Raw genomic sequence first — 21,923 nt, 5'->3', positions numbered from 1 at the left:
TATTATTATTATTGTTATTTAATTAGACGGTTCTCTGCCCTCAGGCTTTAAAGAAAAGCAAAAAATAAATAATGCTCCCCCCCCTAAAAAGTGAAGATGGTATCGTCCAATCAAACGAAGGCGGTGCCCCTTAAAAAGGACGGTTATTTGAGGAGAGCCGGAAAGAGGCGGTGCGGAATGTGCGTTATTATATCGCATAGCGATGTGTGAGAGGGGACAACCCCCCTCCCCCCGCTTTACATTCTCTACGGAGCCCCTCATAGGCCACAAATGGCACCGTTTACATTCCCTTCGCGAAGTCCGCACACAACTCCAATGGCATCAAACAGAGATGGGACGCGTCAACGTCTTTATCTCCCCCTCGCGGCTAAGAAAATGGTACGGCCGGGGTCATACCAACCCAACTCAAATAAAGGGGTGTTGTATCTCTTTTTTCCCTCCTATCGACGAAGCTCCTTATTCCGGGAAAGAGGAGGAAACGTTTCTTTCCCACCTCCTTCTTTTTAAAATACAGTCTGAATACAGGTTGGCGTTGGAGAGAGGAGGGGCTGTTGCCCAATTCTTCTCATATGACCACCCCCTTTAGCTGTGAGGAGTGGTACGGCCCAGAGGGGAGGAGAGAGCGAAGCCCTGCCCAGGGGTTGGCGCTGGGCAGTCGCAGGGAGGGAGGCGGCCCGAGTGGCAGGGACTGCGCCGCCTTCGTCGATGCGAGAGGGGCGGAGCCGAGGGACCCGGGCTTCGGCGGAGGGAGGGGGGCCACCATGGGCGGCTGAGGGGAGCCCAGTCCAGAGGCGGCCCGTGTCGGCGGCCATGGCCGAGGATTACTGGGACTCGACAACCGCAGTAGTAGCCCACGACCAGGTAAGGAGGAGGAGGAGGAGCAGCGCCTCTTGGCAGGGGAAGGGAGGGAAGGCAGGCAGGCGGGCGGGGATCCAGCATGACCTTTGACCTCCCTTGTAGACCCTCCCGAGGGATCCCTTCTGCGCAGAAGGAGGCATGCTAAGGCAAATGACAGCACTCGCCCATAGGGAGACATTGGGGAAGATGAGTCCATAAGGAAACATTAGCGAATACTTGTCCATAGGGAAACAGAGGAAACATCTCCAGGGCTTCCCTATGGGCAAGTATTCCCCAGTGGTTCTCTATGGGCAAGTATGCTTTCCCTATGGGCAGGTACTGCCATTTCTTTTCCCTGACCAAAGAGGAGGAGGAGGAGGAGAGCTGCTTCCAGCTCTCTCTAATCCTCCCTCCTTCCCCACCATTCTGCTTCATTAATCACTGAAATCTCCCTGAAGCGGGCTGGATTGCTTGCTTGCTTGTCCTCTAGATAGAGATCAACAGGGAGCCTGCTTTGGTGTTACAATTTGACTCAGATCCCCGCTTGGCCATGGAAACCCATTGGGGTGAGCTTAGGCAAGTCACACTTTCTCAGCCTTCTCACAGAGGGACGGCTGTGGCTAAAAACCTCCTCTGGACAGGCCCTGCTAAGAAAACCTCAAGAAAGAGAAAACACGCACATCACAACGCTTTGGAGGTCTTTACACAAAGGCTGGATGGCCATCTCTCCCAAGGGGTGCATTGACTGAGAGTTCCTGCATGGCAGAATGAGGCAGGACTGGGTGGCCCTTGGGGCCTCTTCCAACTCTGTGATCCTGTCATTGGGTCGACTTGCTTCTGCTACACAGCAGAACAACAACAGCCAGAATCCACAAAACAGGGCTGCCTTGATAGGGCCAACCCTCAGATGTGTGTTGCAAGCTTTTTTTGAAGCACCACTGGATTCTTCATCAGACAAATTTTGGGCATTTTGGTCGGTCCAGTTAAGTTATCACTATTTTGTGATTTGGGATGTTGTTGTACTTTTCCTTGTTGGTGTGACACTTGGTGGTGGGGGACTTTAGTTCTTCCCCCCTCCTCTTCCTAACCCCCTATACTTGAGCTTTTCTCAATATGGAAAGGGATCTTGTAACACCTTTAGGAGTAACTGAAAGAAAGAAAGAAAAGCTGGTAGCATGAGCTTTCCTAGACTTCAGTCTGCTTAGGCTCAAGTCTTAGACTTAGCCTAAGCAGAATGAAGTCTTGGAAAAGCTCATGCTACCAGTTCTTTCTTTCTTTCTTTTAGTCTCAAAGGTGCTACAAGATCCCTTTGCGTACTGACTTTCCAGACTAATACAGCTATGTCTTTGAATTCTTCTTCAGTAAGATTGCTTGGAATAGGTGCCCCCCCCAGACTCCCAAGCCTGGACCTTAAAAGACCTCTGAGAATATTTAGGATTTTACTGAATAATCCTTTCCTTTGGGGATTCATGGTTTTAGTGCTTAGTCCCTCAGAGCCACATATTAGGACATTAAGAAAACAAAACAAGAGTAGTCTTAATTCCAACATGCCTGCAAAACATACTGTACTCAAATGTACAAAAGCTCATGCTACCCACTTCTTTCTTTCTTTCAATTAGTCTCAAAGGTGCTACAAGATCCCTTTACATATTAATTTCCTAAATACCCCATTAAAGGCACCAGATCCTATCTGATCCTGAAAGCAACACAGGTCCAGCCCTGATTAGTACTTGGATACAACAACTATCATTCCTGAGGAAGGAACTGTCAAAGCCATCATGGAATATTTCTGGCCTAAGAAAACCCTTTATGGGGTCACCATAAATTGACAGGCAGCTGGAAGGCGTGCACACACACATACATGTATTTCTTAGATCACTCCTGCTAAACTTAAGGTCCTGCAGGTATTTTACTTGTGAGGATCTGTATCTTTCTCATTATAGCTTGCATTTACATGAATGAATATATGTATGTGTGTGTGTGTGTGTATTGTATGCATTGTTTTCTCTACTCAGATCTACCTCTCCCAGTTAACTGCTATGCCCTGGAGGTTCTCCATCCCCTTCCCCGCCTTTGCTTTTTGCCCCAGGCTTTCCATGGGCTTTGACCTACCAAGGACCTTTTGGGTATTCAGTCCAGCCTTCTCATAGCTGATGATTCAGGACTGAATGGGTTCTCAAAACAGGCTTTATTTCTGTTTGGACTTGCTGGGCGATGATCCTTATTGTCACGTCTGCTCTTGTTATTAGGTTCTCTTGTGCCTTGCTTTGTGTTCTAGCTTTTGGCTTAGAAGAGTGCTTGGTTTACTCTGCCCTTGGAAACATAGGTGGGTATTTCAGTAGGAGTATTGCTTCTGCTTTTGGCATCTATTGGCCTTCCTGTACTTTGCTTTAACCCAGTACAGTGGGTCTTTGGTATTCGCTGAGGTTTAGTTTCAGGAAACTTCCCCCCTCCCCATGGATACCAAAATCTCTGGATACTCAGGTCCCATTGAATACAATGGTGTATTGAAATGATGTCCCTTATATACAGTAATAAAATCAAGGTTTGCTGTTTGGAATTTATTTATTTTTTAATATTATCAAGCCATGGATGCTTGAATCTGTGGATAAATAAATCGTGGATATGGAGGGCCAACTGTAATACTGCTTCTTTTTACTCTATCCTTGGGTCTAAATACACCTAGGATGTTTCCCTTGTGGGGAATCAGCTGTCCTCTTCGGTTTAACAGTTTTCCTCTGAAAGTGGATAACTTTTCACCAGCATCCCCCACCTGCCCTGCTAGTCAGGCAGCTCAGAGTATTCTCCTCATGGCTTTTAGGCGCTGAATAGCAGAAGCAATGGACAATAGACAACTGGCCTCGTGGCTGCTGCAGAAGCAATATTATCTCCTTTTACATTTTACCACTGTAAGTGTGCACTTTCCCTCTTTTTCCTCACTCCCGTCCAAGAGAGGGATGGCACTGGGGAGCAGGATAGGGCTCCAGCATGCTCTTGTGGGGGGCCCTTTAGGCTAAGGAAAAAAAGGTGGAGGAATTAAGCTCTGCAGGAGGAGAAACTGCAGGGAGCTGCTGTAGAGGATTCTTGGCATCTCTGTTCAGGAATTCCATCCAGCGGCTCCTGCTGGGATTGGGTGGGAGGAGGTCCTTCGCTCACTTTCTACCCCGAGACCTGGCACGGATCACCTGCCTCCTCCGAAACCTGGTGATGTAATGGGAGCATGGAGGGGGGCTTTCATCTCCTCCCCGCTTCATGCAGTGCTGCATCTGTGTGCAACTAATAATGCGCCGGTTGGCAAATGGCTTCTGTGACGATGCTCCGAGGTTGGCATGTCTCTTGGAGGGGATAGGCTTCAGGGTAGCTGCTGATGGGATTAGCCCCAGAGAGCAGTTTGACGCAGAAGCCAGCTGGAGGGGTGGAGTAGGGTGGGATGGGAGCTGGATCTTTCCCCCTATTTGTTTCCATACATGTAATCCAGAGTTCCCTGGAAGGCAACCATTGTCTTCCTGTCACCCTGCTTTGCTGTTTGTCATACTGAAGCTGGCGGCTTAGCGGCTACCATGCCTGGCTGCCCACCCTCCTTTACCTGCCAAGCCTTTGCTACTGCCTTATGAGGAAGCTGTAGAGGGGTGTGTGTGTGTGTGGCATGTTCCCCAGGGAACTACAAAATACATAGGTGCTTTGGTCTCGACTGAGGTGGCCTTTCCTCTTGAGGCTTATTTTTTCTCTCTGCAAACCTAGACCTGGATTGCCAGCTACTGGTGCTGAGTGGAGTTGGAACCAGTGCCAGGTCACAGCACAGCTCTGCAGAGAGAACTGCAATGACATCTTAGCTTGGCGAATTGTCTGCCGGAAGAAAGTGAGCAGGCATGGCTGCAGCAAATGAAACCTTGTTAACTTTTCTCTCTCCTTGGGCTTTCCTGGTTTTTTAAAAAACTATACCTGAATTATTCTTAGTAAGTGAAGAAAGGTGTAGTTTTCTTATTTTGTTAAATGGCTTTGTATCTGGATCTTGAATTTGTCCTGCTGCAGTTTGCCCCATTTCCTCTGTCAGTAGAATTTGAGTTTGGCTGAAAAGCCCTTTCATCCCACCTCATTCTGACAACCAAGACTGTCTATTCTAGTTCAGCCCTCACAATCGAGATCATGGTGTTCTGTGGGCACAGATCAAGTGGACTGCAAAAATAGCACCCCCAAGAGCTGTAAGTTGACTCAGGCAGGATAGCTGACGTGTGTATCTGAGGATGTAAGAAAGTGAGCCATGTAGAGAGAAAGAATTTTTTTCTTTTGTAGAACTTATTTGGAATAGAGTGCTTCATGAATTCACTTTCTACGTATCCACAGAGCAAGCTTAATAGCCAGATTTGGCAACACCACTTTGGCTGCAGACCTACCCAGGTTTGTGTTAGTATCTTCAATTCATTTCTGACTTATGGTGACCCTAAGGTGAACCTCCACATAACTTTCTTGGCAAAATTTGTTCAGAAGAGATTTACCATTGCTTTCCTCTGAGGCTGAGTGAGTATAACTTGTACTCATGTACTGGGTTTCCATGGCCCAGCAGGGATTCAAACCCTGGTCTTTGGTCCAACACTGAAACCAGTAAACTGCACTCCCAGGTTTATCTAGGAGAAAGATTTGTTGACTTCAGAAGCACTTATGTTTGAGTAGACATGCCTAGGATTACATTATTAGTAAACTTCGCAGTTGAGCAAAGCTTATTATCTTAGGCCCTTGTATGTCCGTATCCAACATGTAACCCACTCACTTATTCTGGGGATGCAGAAATGTTTCTGTAGAAAACAATGCAATAAAGGTTGCGTGGAGAAAGAGCAAGATTCTACTCTAGCCGTGTGTGTCTTCTTGCAACAGGCAAGGTAAGCAACAACTAGCTGCCTTTGCAATCCCTTACTGATCAGGTGTGAAGAGCAAAAGAGAAAAAAAGGAGGAGAACAGAAAAGTCTCACCTGCTCTCCCCTCCACATGTTAAAAAAACAACAACCCATAGATCTAAAAGCTTGGCCACCACAATGGAAATTGTTAGAAAATGGGAAATTGGTGAAAGAAAACAATAACCCCTGGATGCATTTTGGAAGAAGCCTTGAAGTGGTCTGTAGAAGAGTCGAGATGTTTTTGTTCATTCATGCAAGGCTTACCTGACCTGGCTGTTTCATTTCAAATGGTCATATCTTTAGTTCTGAATGAAAAGTTTGCCGAAACACATTGAGCTGTTTTTTCCTTTTGTGGTGTTGGAACCCATTCTTATTCATTCCATGTTATTTCTGTTTTTGGAACCAATTTTTCTGATAAAGAAGTAATGCCTAGGAAAAAATCTACTTTGTTAACAGAGGTATACCTATATTTGCTAATCCTGATGAAAACATTGGACGCTCTGCCATTCATAAGAACTGGAATCCACTGATTGTTCTTGAATTGTGCTGTGAGTATAACAGGGTGGCAATGGTTACTATGGCTGTGATCCTTATATCTATATGCCTGAGAACAAGTCCTGTCAGCGTAATTAGGATTTCTGTGAACATAATTAGTATAACAGTGTAATTTGTGTGGCAGCAAGGTGTGTGCTTCTTACCTCTGGGCTACGTTGGCCTGCAATCTTCCTGGTTTCCCTACCTGTATTTGGGCCCAGTTATTTTAAAGACACTATTGATGTTCAAATGCTAAATTGGGGAACCTGATAGTTTCAGTTTTTATTTACACCCACCACCATACTTTTATTAAAGAAAAAGGATGGTTGTGGTCTTGGAAAATGGAGTGTGTGTAACACATTGAGAATTTCTGCATGGGGAGGACATGTTTCAGTAGAATTGCCCCCTGTCAGAAGAAGGGATGTTCATTCCCTTTTGTAGCTCCTTTGCCCTCTCCCTGGCCTTAGCTAAAACAATAAATTATGTTAAATAGACAGCTATTCATCAAGTTGTTTAATTTCCATAACACAACCAGGGTTCAGCTTTTCTTGGCGCAGTATTTGGGACACTTTTTGGCCATCATTTTGAACTTTTTTCATAATTAAACCCAAACAACCCTGGGTATAATCAGTTCTTTGTTGTGAATACTGACCATTTGTCTCCCCTATTACAGCTCTTGGCTGCTTGCCCTCCTCTTTCACGTGGTCATCTTGTAATTTAGTGTCTGCTTCGGGGCAGCAGTGTGTTTGGTGCTGTACAGTTGGCACAGAATAAAACATAGCTCTTACCTTGAAGCTTTGTTGTCCATCACAGGGATGGCTGTCTCCTATATTTTTTAGCGGTAACTGTATTCTCAAAAGCAGACTTATCCAGTCTGTCACCCTCCAGATATGTTGTACTGCAACCTTCATCAACTCAGCTGGAGGTGACATATCCAACATATCTAGATGCTGTAGGGTTGGGTAAGGCTTGCTGCAAATGACTTAAATGCTAATATAAGTGGTCTCTGTAATACATATGGCATTGCCATCCAGGAAGAGCTTCACGGATCAGGAATACATGTACTAAAATGGATTGTGGTTGGTTATGAGAGCCAGCATAATGGTTTGGGTGTTGGATTATGACTCTGGGGAGCAGCGTGTGAATCCCAGGTCAGCCATGAAACCCACTGGGTGACCTTGGGTGAGTCACACACTCTCAACCGCAGGAGAAGACGATGGTAAATCTCCTCTGAAGAAATCTTGCCAAGAAAACCTCATGATTGGTTTGCCTTCGTATCATCATAGGTTGGAGATGACTTGAAGGAACACATTTTGTTGTGGGGTGAGAATGAATATGCTTCCTTAAAGATGTCTTCAAGAGGGACATTGGCATCAGTCTGTTGCCTTTCTAAAGTCAGCAGCACAATAGCAGAAAGAGGTATAATATGTATGTCAACCCTTTGCTCACACTCATTTTTCTGGAAAGGCACAGAAGACTTAAAGGGATGTATATTTGATTGACGTGTGATAGAAGGAATGGTGACTGAATTTGGGTTGTGCACTTGGCTATCCTTGGTCCGTCAGCTGGTCAAAATGGTGACAGAGGTAGAGGATTTGATGAGACATTTCTTTTAGATTGGTTTCCATCCAATCCCTACTGGGCTCAGTGTGGACTGAAGTCGGTTAAAAATAAAACTTGCATCATAAAAACACTGCTTGGTTGAATTGAGTTACCCCACAACTGTTTAATCCCTGCTACTGAATGTCAGTCCAAAGATGCTAAATTTCCTGCTTTCTGAGAAAATGCATAACACAAACCTGTGCCCCCCATGTTGAACAACATCTGCTATTCTGGCTCATTCTTGGCACAGACTGGCTAAAGATGTTCAGTACTGAAGTCCAAGCAACGTCCTCTGTCCCTCTATTTATGGTTGGACCTTGATGGGACTCTATGGGGCAGGGATAGGCAACTTTGGCAGATCCAGTGGTCAGTTTGTTGAGCTTTTGATCATGTGGGTGTCATCTGGATTGCCAAGATATGAAACAAAGACAGAAGCAATGGGAAGTCTACCTCTGGTTTTGAAAAACCTTTAAATGTTAAATAGTGGAAGACATGGAGTTTCCTTGCGGCCAATTTGAATGGTAATTTACTCTACCGGAAGACTTCCAAGAGAGTAAATTCATTCTTTTTTGCCAGGGGAAAAATGGTTTTGGCTGCAAACACAGCCTTGGTGTGGGGAGACACATACAACTCCAGTGCTCCATTTTCATCCACCTCTATTCTAAGCATGTAAGAACTAGAAACTAAAGAGTAAAGATATACAACTGAGCACTAATGTTATAATCATTCAAGCTATTGTATTCCCCATGTACAGATGTGAGAACTGGACAGTGGATAAAAAGAAAATCAATTCATTTGAAATGGTGGTGCTAGAAAAGAGTGCCTGAGGATACTGTGGATAGCCAAAAATACAAACAAATGGGTCCTTGAACAGATCAAGTTTGAAATCTCCCTGGGAGCCAAGATGATCAAACTCAGGCTGTCATAATTTAGACACATCATGAGAAGGCATGACTCATTAGAAAAGACAATGATGCTAGGAAAGGTGGAGGGAAATAGAAAGAGAGGAAGACCACAGGCTAGATGGATAGTCTATTTGGGAGGCTATGGGTATGAATTTACAGGATCTAAGCAGAGCAGTGGAGGACAGGGAGTGTTGGATATATCTCACCCACAGGGTCGCCACGAGTCAAGGTTGACTCAAGGCAGTTAACAATAAATTCTAAGGAAATGATATTCTCCATTTGTTGGACAGTTGTCTCAATTGCCTCATCTGCATGTCCTTGCTATTCATACTTTGGACTTGTGGATAGTATAGCCCAAAACATACAAATCAGTCTGAGTTACTGGAGACTGAAGCTACTGGCAGTTTATTGGTCAAATGCAGTACCTCAAAGGAGAATTGAGGAACGGGTGGGTAACTGGTTATTGATGATACCAAATATCTTAGGTTAAGGTTGTCTAGAAAAGACGTGGCAGAAGGTGTAGGTTTTGAAAAGTGATGGGCAAAGGACAGTTTGATAGAGTTGGAAGGAAAGGGAGTTCATAGGAAATACAGTGGTAGTAGACTGAAAGAGAGCTGTCTTCGGAAGCCCTAGCCCTATACGGTGAATGTTCGGAATTTTTGAGGAGCACTTCGAGCAGAAGGGAAAGAAAAGACCAAAGAGCAGTGAAATTGAGATTAAAAATTCAAGGGGAAGGGGAGCAAATAACAGTCTTGGGATAGTGTAGATAGATGTGTTGAATATGTTACACCATCTTTTTACAAACTCTTGTCCAAATCTGTTTTAGTTTCCAAATCTGCCCAAGCGCATCCCTTGTGTTGCAAAAACATTCATGAGGGATAGAAACCTGTTAAGAAGAAAATAATGCAGATTTACATCCTGAAAGGCCAGAGGTTACCTGGCACAGTCTATTCTATGCTTGCGATAGTTTCATACTGAACCATGCTAATGATTTGTGCAGCACAATATGGTTGGTCTTGGGTTGTATCAACTATTACAAGCCAATCTGTAAATATTTTTTTAAAATGAATATACAAGCAATTACTAGGTATAAGGGGATGGAAGCCAATAATTTTGGACTGGTCCATTTCCAACTTGAGTTGGATCACATTGTCGGTCTTGATGTGAAGGCAAGGAATCTGATGCGATGGCTGACTTATTTTTTTGAACTGTATTAGAGAATCTACCCTTAAGCTTCTCTGTGTCGTAGCTGCCCCTCTTCCTTCTCACCTGTCAGCTCAAGTTGATCTTGAAATGTTTTAGAGCACTGTTGTGGTCCATGGACCAGGACCAGTCCCTGAGCTATTGACTGCTGGTTTCCAGGAAAGAAAGAACCCACTGTTCCTAAGGGATATCAATAAGATACCAATCCCTGGCATTTTCAGAGAATATAATTCCCAGTCCCCCATATCATATAGTTTGGGAAGCACTGCTTTAGAGATCTGTCTTGTTTCTGCAGTGCACTGATAAGATCTGACCTTGCTGCAGTGGTGTCTGGGCCTTGGTGCTGAGCTGTCCATAGTCCCCAGGGCATTTCAGATTTTCAGTCTATGCTACTGTCCATATGAGGATGAAATCTCGACAAGTCCTTGCTGTGTCTGCCATTGGACACAGGCATCATCTTGCAGGGGAGGGACTGGATTGCTGAGTCTTTGTATGGAAACTGAAGCTTTGCAAGTGCGGACCAAGCTTGCCAAGTACAGTGAGCCCTCCCCATTCGCTTGGTTTAGGGGTGCAGGATCCCTGTGAAAGTGGAAAAACCACAAATAAAAACCCACTATTTCTTTACTGGAGAGAACACCTCTCTAGGAATTTCTAGGTCTTTCAGCACAACTCTGTGGTCAACATCTGCCAGAAATTGACCATAGAATTGCACTAGAGGACCTGCAAGTGCTTAGAGAAGTGTTCTCTCTAGGTCCTTCAGTGCAACCTCTGGTGGATGTTGACCACAGAGTTGTGCTGGAGGACCTAGAGATTCCTAGAGAGAACATATTCACCAAATCCATGAATAATCATAGCTGCAAAAGTCATAGCCAGAAATATGGAAGGCCAACTGTATAACTAAGCCAGAAGGTGCACAGCTTTCAAGCAGAAACTAAACACTCTTTGTCTGCAGCCACTAACAAGCACATCAGAAATAAAAAGGAGTAAGCCCCTTTGTATCCACCTCATTCTCAAAAGTTAATGAAAATACTTACATGGACTACACTGTTACTGACCAGTTACTGTTGAACATACCTTTAGTTTGAAAACCCTCATGGCACTAGTGGTTTGGCCATTGGACTATGACTCTGGAGACCAGGATTCAAATCCCTGCGCATCCATGGAAACCTATTGGAGGACCTTGGGCAAGTCACACTCTCTAAGCCTCAAGAAGGCAAAGGCAAATCCTCTCTGAACAAATGTTTCCAAAAATTCCTGTGATAGGTTCACCTTAGGTTTGCTATAAGTCAGAAACTACTTGAAGGCGTATCACAACAACAATGCTCATATTTTACCCTTGACAAGTTTTTAATTCCTGCTGGATCTCCTAGTTTTTGACAATTATCCCCAAGATACTTGAAGAAAACAGTGCAGATGATTTCCTCTTCCTTCTCTGCAGAAAGAATTGACTAAAGTGTTTTTTAGCAGCCAACTTTCCTTTTTGTCCAGTGCAAGGGCATACTGGATTTTATTTTTGTGCTGTAGGAAAGGAGAGCAATGCACACTGAAGTGGCTATGCAGGTAGTAGAGAACTGTGTTTTGTTTAAATTCATGATATTTCTATCCTCTTATTTTTCTTTTGTTTGCCTCTTCTCCCATATTTTGTTTTGAGGGGCTTAGGATGAGCGTATATGGGGTTATCCCATTTCCCCCCCTCACACCAACCCTGCAAAGTAGGCTATGCCAAGAGATCTATTGCCTTGAGGTCGTCTGGGATGGCATTGTGGCAGAGCAAAAATGTGAACCTAGCTTTCCTCAGTCCAAGCCTGAAATGCTGTTGACTGTTCCAAAAAGGCTGCAATCCTTTGGGAGGCTCAGAGCAGTTTACCTGAAGTTTAAGGCATTCTTCTGCCAGCCATGGGCCACCAGTGGATTTTTTTTATCCACTGATTCAAGCATCCACAGTTTGAAAATATTTTTAAAAATATATAAATCCCCAAAAGCAAATCTTGACTTTGCCATGTTATATAGGGCCACCATTTCACTATGCCATTGTATTCAATGGGACTTGAGCATACACAGATTTTGGTATCCATGCGGGGTCCTGGAACCAAACCCCTGCAGAGACTAAGGGCCCACTGTAGATGAACAGTGGAGTCCCTTTTTAGCATGGGAAAGAAACCTCTGGCTCCTAAATACTTTCCTCTCTAATTGTTCCATTCTACCCTGGGGAGGAGAGAGTATGGGACGTGGGTTAAAAATGTTCAGAGCACAATATCATCCTCAAAATTTAGAGGTGCTTATCTCAGGCCTAGATAGCAGCTGTTGCTTGCAACAGCCAAGCATTCCAGGATGTATTTGCTCTTAAGCAAATCAGTTACAACTTCTGTGCCAGTGTTATCTTGTTATTTGGATGGGATGAAAACCTGTACAATAGATTACTGATAATTCACTTTTCTAGTTCTTTTTTTGGGATCTGGAAAAAGGAGCAATCAGAAAACCTTGCTCCCTTGATTATCTTTTCTTGTGCCATTTGCAAATGGTTGTCAGTTTTTCTGCTAGTGATCAGCAGATGGAGGCTCTGGGGCCAAAGTTTGTAGCGAACCTGGAATTAAGAACCATATATTGAGAATGAGGGATGTGGTTTGGATTCAGTGGCAGCCCACTTTGGACGGATCAGGGTGCTGATTCTCTATCTTTGTTTCAGAAATACCTTCCTACAGAGGTAAAATAACTTCCTTTTGTGGAATAACAAACTCCACCCTCCACTGAGTTTCCAGCATTGTTTATCTGATCATTTAATCCAAGGTGAAATGCAAGGAGATAAACAAAGGGTTCTGAATGTTGTCATGGTCTGATAATCTTTGATTCACCTCCTGAATCATTGTCTGTGTTGGTCAAGTGGGTCCAGTCTGTTCAAGACATGCTAGCAACCCAAACGTGGATGGGATAGGTTTCTTTTGATGGAATACGTATTCTGAGACCCAGGCATCTGTTGTCTCTAGGAATGTCCTGGGCAATTAGGTCCATACGAATTTCCCAGTTCTCTCTTAGGATGTTGAACAATTTTTGTTAGACTGTGCAGATTTTTGGAGGGGCTTCTTACAAACAATTTTTTTTGGTCGTTTTACCATCTGTCAGCACCCCCCAGTCCATCTGTAGCTTCTTCTCTTCTCCTCCCCAGACAGAAAGTGCCTGGATTGCTACCAACATTTGCTGGGTACTGTAAGGGACTGACACACACACACACAAACACATACATGTTTACCAACACATATTTTTAATTCTGGTTTTTTTTAATGCAGTTGTAACCCTTTTTAGGTGCCATCTTAGGTGATGCAAAGTTCTAAATATATTGTTTTAAGTTTTTGGTTGCACAACAGTGTTGATCCCAAAAGTACTCTGCGGTCAGTGCATTTCCCTGCCAGTTTAAAACCGCTACTGATTTGACTTTTTGGCTGAGTCTGTGCTCCATCCCAAGATAAATCTTTAACTTTCTTGGTGCTTCTTTCAAGAAGAGGGACAGGAAGCCCTAGTGCCCTTTAGTTAGCTTGGGGGTCATGTCTTCATTTTGAACCCACCCTGCCCCACACCTAGCTCTCTACCAAGCTTTGGCTGCTTGCCCTGGGACTCCACAGGGTTGCTTCTCTGCCTTCACTTTGGCCAAGTTATTCCCACGAGTATTAATAGAAAGATGAGTGCAGTCTCTTTGCACGCTGTCTTCTGGCTCAGAAGCTGTAGTGCGGTAGGATCCCTTTCTCCCATTCTGCCCCTTAAATACTTGGAGGGGTTTGGTTGACTCTTTATTGGTGGGTAGAGGGACTAAACTGAAACCAAGGGGTTTGTATGTGTGTGTGGGGGGGGGGGGAGGAGGTTAACCCTTACTCATCTGACCAGCCCTTTTCATGTATTCATGTCAGTATCTCCCCACCATAGGGCATAGAAAATCTCTGGTATTTTATTTGAGGTTCTCTGGGCTCCTTGTTCTGCTGGAGATTAAACGGAGAGGTTTGACCAGAGGGTGAAAAGTCATCATGGTGTCAAAACTGGGGAAGGACACCACTGTCAAATCCCTAATACATCTGAGCATAGTGATTCAATGTTGACGAATGGAAACCTGGGTCCCCAAACTGCTTGCTATGTTTGGGCAATTGTTGTCGAGCTCTGAAAAAGAGACAGGGAGGAAAAAGGTAAGTGCAACTGCAACAACCTTGTGGGATTTAGTTCCTGTCTGGACTGAGGAGCCTTTGGTTCCTTTTTTATTTGGGAAGAGTGATTTTTCTTGGGTTAGAAGAACACGAGAGAGGGAAGATTGCCACAAACACAAACCAGGATTTTGGACTCTTAGGATCTGTTTTTGGACCCGTGGTTTAATTTTGGGATGCAGTGTGAAGAAATATTTGCTCAGGCATGTGCAGAGTGCCTGTTACGGATGAGTAGCCACAGACCATCTCTGATCCTATTCTCTCTTATAGACTCTAGGAACAGAGACTAGCTCTTCCAAGGTATAAGACTGGTTGGCTTGAGTTCTGGCAGCCCGTTGTTGTTGTTGTTGTTGTTGTTGTTGTGTGTCCTCAAAGTCATTTCCAATTTACAGTGACCCTACGGTAAACCTCTCATAGGGTTTTCATGGCATGTTTTATTCAGAAGAGATTTGTCATTGCCTTCCTCTGAGGCCAAGAGAGTATGACTTGCCCAAAGTCACCCAATGGGTTTCTGTGGCTGAGCAGGGATTTGAACCCTAGTTTCCAGAGTCATAGTCCAATGCTCACACCACTACACTGGTTCTCAAAATAAAGGCATGCTCAACAATAACGGGTCAGTAGCATTGTAGCCCATATAGGTATCCCCATTAACCTTTGAGGATGAGGTGGCTGTGGAGTGGTGATTCAAACACAGAGTTTCCAGTGTCATAGTCCAGCTCTCAGACCACTACACTATGGTGGCTCTCCTTTTCAGCAGTTAATGTTAGCATCTCAGTGGCTGAAGTATACATTCCCAGCACTGAATCTGTGCTAAATCTCTGACTATGTTGCTGGCTTTGAGAACCTTTGTCCTAGCTTGGTCTGCAGCAAGCTCAGTGAGAGTAACAGCGAAATGGCAATAATCACAGTTCAGTGGCAAAATCATGGGATACAGTGTGCTTTAGAAAACAGGAGCTGCAACCCACCATTTCTCCCCTCCAGAAATCTCTTCTAGGTTATGAACAAACAAAACTATATATATTAGATCTGTAAACATTCATGGTTTGTTAATGTTAGGCGGACCTTCTTTTTCCCTCTAGTAATCTTTTTTGATGACTGTTGTGTTAACAAAATTCTGCTGTGACTCTAAAGCTGTATACTCATATTGGTTTATATTGTATTTTCTTCATTTCACCTGATTTAAAACCTCAAAATAAACGCAGAGTTGCTTGTCTTAAAACCTTGTGTGCACTTATTGAACTCCATGGGGCTTTCCTCTGAGTAGGCGTATGCAGGATTGTACTCCTAATTATGTGCCATTAGAAATGAAATTGCTGTCATGCCATTCTTGTATCTTCAGCTTAGAAATACAGTTTGAAAAACATTGGTAAATTTTGTATTGGTTATTGTAGTTTCTGTTTAATCGAGGCATGAAAATAATGATTTGGCTAGTGATTTGAAATAAGTGCTTGATTTTTAACCTTGTGCAGCAGTAGCACCTGGCTACCTGTACTTTTTCTTCTCTATCCTGACTTAGGGATCACACCTTGGCTATGTTGGCCAGAAGGATTCTGGGAGATGTAGTTTTAAAAATGACTAAATCCTCCTTTTGCCTGTTTCGTCTCTCAGTTGGATTTGAGCAGTTCAGAAGATGGTAGCTAGAAAAAATGTAGATATGTTGATTTGGTGTGTAGCAGCTATAGGAGAGGCAGGTTTCGTGTGAGAGGTTGTTAGGGAAGAGAGAGAAAATAAAGCTGTCACCATTGTAATGCTCTTATACAAATCTGCATTGCAGGCACACTTAGAATAGTGTATAAAGTCCAGAGTACTGCATCTTCATTTTGATATTGTAGGTATATTTTAGTGTAAGTGGTGCAGAAAAGGTCTGGCATGAAAACCAGGGAGAAGGAACGCCTGCTGTTTCAAGAAAAGGCTAAATTCTTTTGGCCTCTTTAGTTAAGAAAAAGGTGAATACAAGGCTACATGTTAGGGGCATATAAAGTTACACCCAGTGTGAAGGAAGAGGAACAAGAAAAGATTTTCCTCCCTCATAATGATAGGGAGCAGGGGCCATCCAAGGCATCTGACTGGTTGGCAGGAGGTTCAAGCAGACAAAAGAAACCTGTTTTATACAGCACATAATTAACTTATGGAATTTGCTGCTGTGTGATGCTTTTAAGGGGGATTAGGCATTCATGCTATCTGTTGCCACTAGTCAAGATGACTCTATGCTGCCTCTAGGTTCAGGTACAATATTTCTCTTGAGCACCATTTACTATGGAGCAACAGTGGGAGATGGAGATGGCCTTCATGTTCTGGGCTGGGGGCCACTATATAAGATGAGGTGGCCACTATGTAGAGCAGTATGATGGATGAGAAATACCCTTGGTCAGATCCTTCAAGCTCAATTTAATGCTTTTATGTTCTGCTTAACCTAGCCTTCTGTGACATTTGGACAGCTCAGCTAGTCACTGCCAGAGGCTTGTCCCAGGAGTGGCCAGTGAATCTACCATTTGTAAGGAGGTAGATCCACTCTTGACTTTACTGCTTTTCTTCCTGCAGTTCCTTCGAACTGAATTGGTAAGCTTTACTGGCACTGAACCTCTGAACAAAGAGGGTCCAGCACTAGGAAACCATCCATTTACAGTATTTTGGAGCTGCTGAGGAAGAACCTTTGGTAAAATCAGGTGTTGATATGACTTCACATCAGGCAGATTGATCAGCTGTCCCTGTTTCATCTCTACTGCTGAAATCCCAGAGCATATTCCAATGCTGAGCACCTTTGCAGAGTTGGTTTCTATCCTTCTTTAAGCTGCTTCATCTTTTTATGCAGATTCAGACCTTGCATGCAGGATGGACTGATTTAAACTGAGTCACCTATTTTGTTGTTGTTGTGTGCCGTCAAGTTCTTTCTGACTTATGGCAAACCTAAGGCAAACCTTTCATGTTTTTTATTTTGGGTTTTTTTGGGCAAGATTTGTTCAGAGGAGGTTTGCCATTGCCATCCTCTAAGCCCGAGATTATGTAGCTTGCCCAGTGTCACGCAGTAGGTTTCATGGCTGTGCTGAGAATCGAAAACCCTGTTCTCCAGAGTCATAATCCAACGCTCAAACCACTACGCCAAGTTGCCCATTACATGTGTTAATTAACTGGCCAATGCCAGGAAGTTTGTGTTATCATCCATACTTTGTGAAATGTCAGTGTACAGTGACTATTTTACATGTGCTTATATTGTAGCATCATTTTGATGCTACAGATGAATATACTGATGTCCCAGTTTCTTTCTTCACCCACTTTCCCCCCTTGCCCTCAGCTTACTTATGTGAGTTCAGAATGCAGAAGCAGTTTGTTCTCAATTTGGGGTGGGGTGGGGTGGGGGAAGAGAAGAGGAGGGGGCTGAGTCTTGCCCTTCCCAGTAGGTTCAGGCAAAACTAGATTGCTGTAGCACCTCCTAGCTTGTGTGTTCTTTCTCATTAAAAACTTTTATCATCTTGTCCACACTCAGATGTTCCTTGGCCACATGTGTCCCAGTTTTCATCTGTGAAATTTTGGAGGCTGTGGATGAAATGAACTCTAGAAGGACTCAATTTTGGCTTGCCAGGTGTTTTTTAATTTCACTTGCCAGAATCCTTAAATGCCAAAGGTTTAAAACCTCTGGTATAGTTCATAAAAGCATTTGCAATAAATTATTAGGCTTTAAGATGCCATAAGAGAATTTATTTTCAAATAACAGGATAAAATGGATACTCCTCCAGAAGATTCCCATTCATACATGTCTTTTCGTAAAGGATGCACACTAACTGGTTACTATAATCCTTTTAACTGTTGAGCAGTTAAAAGGAGCCTGTATAAAGCATAAAAATACAGTGCAAATCATCAAGTTATATAGACCAGGCCAGACAGAATTAGCATCTATTAAGAGACAAATAGGCCTTGCAAGGAAGGATACTTAGCAAAACCACTTAAGATGATTCTTATTTTGTTTATTTTTGAATAGACATTCATGTGATTGGATTGTAAGTATCCAAATGTTTTTTCCATAAGGAAGGATGGTAGTTAATGCACAACATTGTGCTTTCTCAGCAAGATGGAAAGCAACTGTGTCAGTTAAGTGGGCTCATAAATATTTTTAGGCCTAATTCACATATCATATTAAGACAGGATTTAGTGCTTCATGATTGAGCTTTGATGAAATTGAGCAAAACTTTGGGCTTGCATGCTCCCTTCTGTGTTTCCCACCTGGCCAGGAGGAAGACTTGGCCAAGATTTAGCTTGCACTTTTATGACTCCTAACTTATTATTGTACACAAGCCACCAATCATGTTTTAAAACTAATTCTAAACAAAGCCAGGTTTGGTTGCTGGCTCACGAACAGTTAGCTAGAATTTTTTTTAAGGCACAGTTCTTGGTTTGTCTATTACAACCATCTAAGGATAATATAAACTGAAAGTGAATTTTGGTTAAGTCTTCTTCATAGTTGCCTGAGAGAGCAAAGATGAGGGTAGGGAAGCATGCAAGTCGTATGGTCATCCAGATGTTGTTGGGCTGCATTCCCAATCATTCCTTATCATTGGTCATAGTGATTAGGGCTGTGGGAAATTGCAGGCCAACAGTATCTGCATGAGGGGCAGTATAGTGTAGTGGTTTGAATGCTGGACTGTGACTCTGGAGACCAAGGTTCAAATCCCCACTTGGCCATGGAAATCGTCTAGGTGATCTCGGGTAAGTCACTCTCTCTTAGAAAGGCAAAGGCAAACACGCTCTGAACAAATCTTGCCAAGAAAGCCCCATGATAGGTTTGCGTCTTGGGGTTGCCATAAATCAGAAATGACTTGAAGGCACACAACAGCAACAAAGCCTCTGCATGCCTATGCAGTTTTCTGCCTCTGGTTTAATATTATATGCAGACAGGGCTGTACTGTGAGATTCAGCAGAGATGAGATATTGACATCATAAAAGCACAAGATCACTCATATGGGCTCTGCAGATGATCCTAATGACACACATAGGGTCTTCTTCTTATTTTGTTATATCCCACCTTTCTACCAATACAGGGACTCAAGGCAGCGATCAACAAGTATAAAATAATACAATTTAAAGACAGTACAATAATATTAAAATATATAAATATAAAAATTAAACAAAAACAATTAAACAAAAACATTATCTAGATCCTAACCACTAATGATGATACACTAATTCCTGGGTCTAATGGGATGTCTGTAGTGATGAATATATGTAATAGATTTACTCAGAGGTTAACTTAATTGAATTCAGGGTGGTTGTTGTGGTGGTGGTGTGCCTTCAAATCATTTCCGATTTATGATGACTCTAAGGTGACCCTATCATATAAGTTTCTTCAGAGGGGCTTTGTCATTGTCATCCTCTGAAGCTGAGGTTGTGTGACTTGTCCTCATAGGTTTCCATGGCTGAATCAGGATTTGAACCTTGGTCTTCTAGTGTCCTTGTCCAACACTCACTCTTAGATTAAAGCATGTACATTTGCGGATTGTTATCATTTTACAATACTGTATTTAACCTCAGGCGTCAGGTATTTTACTCTATGGCTTCTTTCCATATGCAGTATGTTGATTGATATGCACAGCAATAAGTGCTTTGCCATGTTCATATGAAATGAAAATTATAATTAATTAAAACTGATATTTCATTATATATATATATATATATATATATAGAGAGAGAGAGAGAGAGAGAGAGAGATCCTTGATATAATTTGCTTTGTCTTAAATGGAGTCATTGTTTATTTAATAATCCCTTTGCATCCAAAGTGTGAAGTCACTTGAGGTATTTTTCGCTGTGTATGAATCATCGAATCATTCAGCAGGATGCTGGACAGTGGTTTACTTAGTATATTTGACACTTGGTGTGGATGATTTTTTTAAAACACCTTCCTCTCCTCAGCAGCCTTTTCTGGGTTTGGCAATGCTGCTGGCCAGGCAGAAAGGGAGGAGACGCTTTACCGTCCGGCGAAAAGAGTTGCCAGACCCAGAAGGCAGCCTCTTCCTACCAGTAACAATTGGTGAGACTGGGCTGTTCCTGCCATCCTGGATCTGGTGGAGTTGCTGACCGGGCAGCGAAGGGAGGAAGGCAGCCTTTTCCCATCAGTGCACTGGATGGCACTCCCCTCTTAGGTGTCCCCTAATACAGTCCTCACCCCACTAGTGATGCCCCTGGTGCTGGGACAAAGTGTGGAAGTTTGCTGTAGATGATGGGGATTTTTTTTTTTTTTTTGCAGTTACTCTGCACTTCAGAAGTGTGTAGTGAAACCTGCAGTGTAGTCCTCCATACTCTGGTATAGCTCTTCTCCTTTTTTGTCCCTTCTGGCTTTTTAATCCATTAGAAAATTCATTACAGTGAGCCCTCCATATCCACAGATTCTTTATTCATGGATTCAAACATCCACGGCTTGAAAACATTCCTAAAATGATAAATTCCAAAAAGCAAAGCTTAATTTTACCATTTTATGTAAGAGACACTATTTTGCTATGCCATTGTATTTAATGAAGTGTGAGCATCTATGGATTTTGATATCCATGGGTGGGGGATCCTGGAACCAAACCCCAGTGGATACCAAGGTCCCACTGTACGTCAAAGCTTAAGTAGATTCAGTTTGAATAAAGCAGTTATGCCAGTATGTCTATTCTATATAATGTATCCCTGTCCAGTATTCTTTCTGATGAGAGAATTTGGGGAGTATTTGCAAAATCCACAGTTGTAACCCTCTGTGTCTCCACTTTCCCTGCTCCCTGCTACTCATTTGCAAAATAGCAAATTAAAGGGACTTCAGTGGCATAGACCAAAGTGTCACCTCTGTTAATATGAAGCACAAGCATTTTCCTCCGAAGATAGCAGGTGCCGGAAGATGGCCTTCAAAATCAGCTTGGCCTTGTTTCAGGCTCCTAGTCGAGAGGGAAATTAAACATTTGTAGAACAGGAAGGACTCAGAATCGAGCTTCTTTCTCTGTCAGATTGTCCTCTGTCTAACGCATCCTTGATAGATGCTTATTCAGCTTCCTCCTGGGTATCCCAATGGAAGGCAGTATAGGCATACCTCAGTTAACAAAGCCTCTGACAAAGAAGCTGTTTTTTACAAAGTCTTTTTCTGCCTACCTGTTCCCTCCTCTTTTCCACCTTCTCCTTAGTCTTGCTTAACAATTTTTAACAGCATTTGGAATGTGATAAAGGAGTACTGAAGAAACACTGACTACAAGCTGTGTCTCCCTTATCCTAAATGTTTGGAACCAGAAGTGCCTTGAATTTTGGATTTTTTTAAATGTTTTGAAATATTTGCATATACATAATGATAGTGGAAAGGGAACTGAAAAGCAATGCCTCAAACAAAGAGGAGACAAGTGTTTAAAAAGCCCAGTGCATTTTGGCCACAGTGAGAAAGGTCTTCTTCAGGAGCTGAAAACAAATATAAATACACATATAGTATAATTATTAAAAAAACAAGATAACACTCAATGAATGGTAACATAAAAATACCCATATTGTGCTTATCAAAATTATACATAACCTTCAAAAGATATCAGTGAAGTTGTGAACACTCTCCAAAATACAGGGCCATAGAGATTAAAGGGAACAGAAATAGCAGCATTTTTTAATATAAATGTAGGACTTTCTCATTGTGGACGAAATACATTGGGCTTTTTAAACACTGAATAAACAGTTGACTATCCTAGGGCACGTGGAACTTGTCTTTTCTTTGTTTGCTGCATATACATAATGAGACATCTTAGAAATCGGACCTAGGTCTAAACACG

At 42.9% G+C, this 21,923-nt stretch overlaps 1 protein-coding gene across 2 annotated transcripts in view; it reads left to right on the top strand.

Annotated features, from left to right (window-relative positions):
* The first annotated feature begins 670 nt into the window (after positions 1 to 670).
* Positions 671 to 21,923, top strand: part of CDK16 (cyclin dependent kinase 16) — a 75,444-nt gene continuing 54,191 nt past the window's right edge. The window contains exon 1 of one of the 2 annotated variants that reach the window (XM_089483396.1): positions 671 to 861. The gene's annotated coding sequence lies outside the window, so the exon portion shown is untranslated. Of the gene's footprint in view, positions 862 to 3,724; positions 3,747 to 21,923 lie in introns of those variants that run through there. The other variant, XM_089483411.1, reaches the window with a different exon arrangement.

Source organism: Sceloporus occidentalis, unplaced genomic scaffold (genome assembly GCF_023333645.1).
Source record: "Sceloporus occidentalis isolate IW3139 unplaced genomic scaffold, rSceOcc1.0.p SCAF_1, whole genome shotgun sequence".
Taxonomy (NCBI): domain Eukaryota; kingdom Metazoa; phylum Chordata; class Lepidosauria; order Squamata; family Phrynosomatidae; genus Sceloporus; species Sceloporus occidentalis.
Note: the sequence above shows the minus strand (reverse complement) of the source record. Positions and strands in the feature narration are given on the sequence as shown.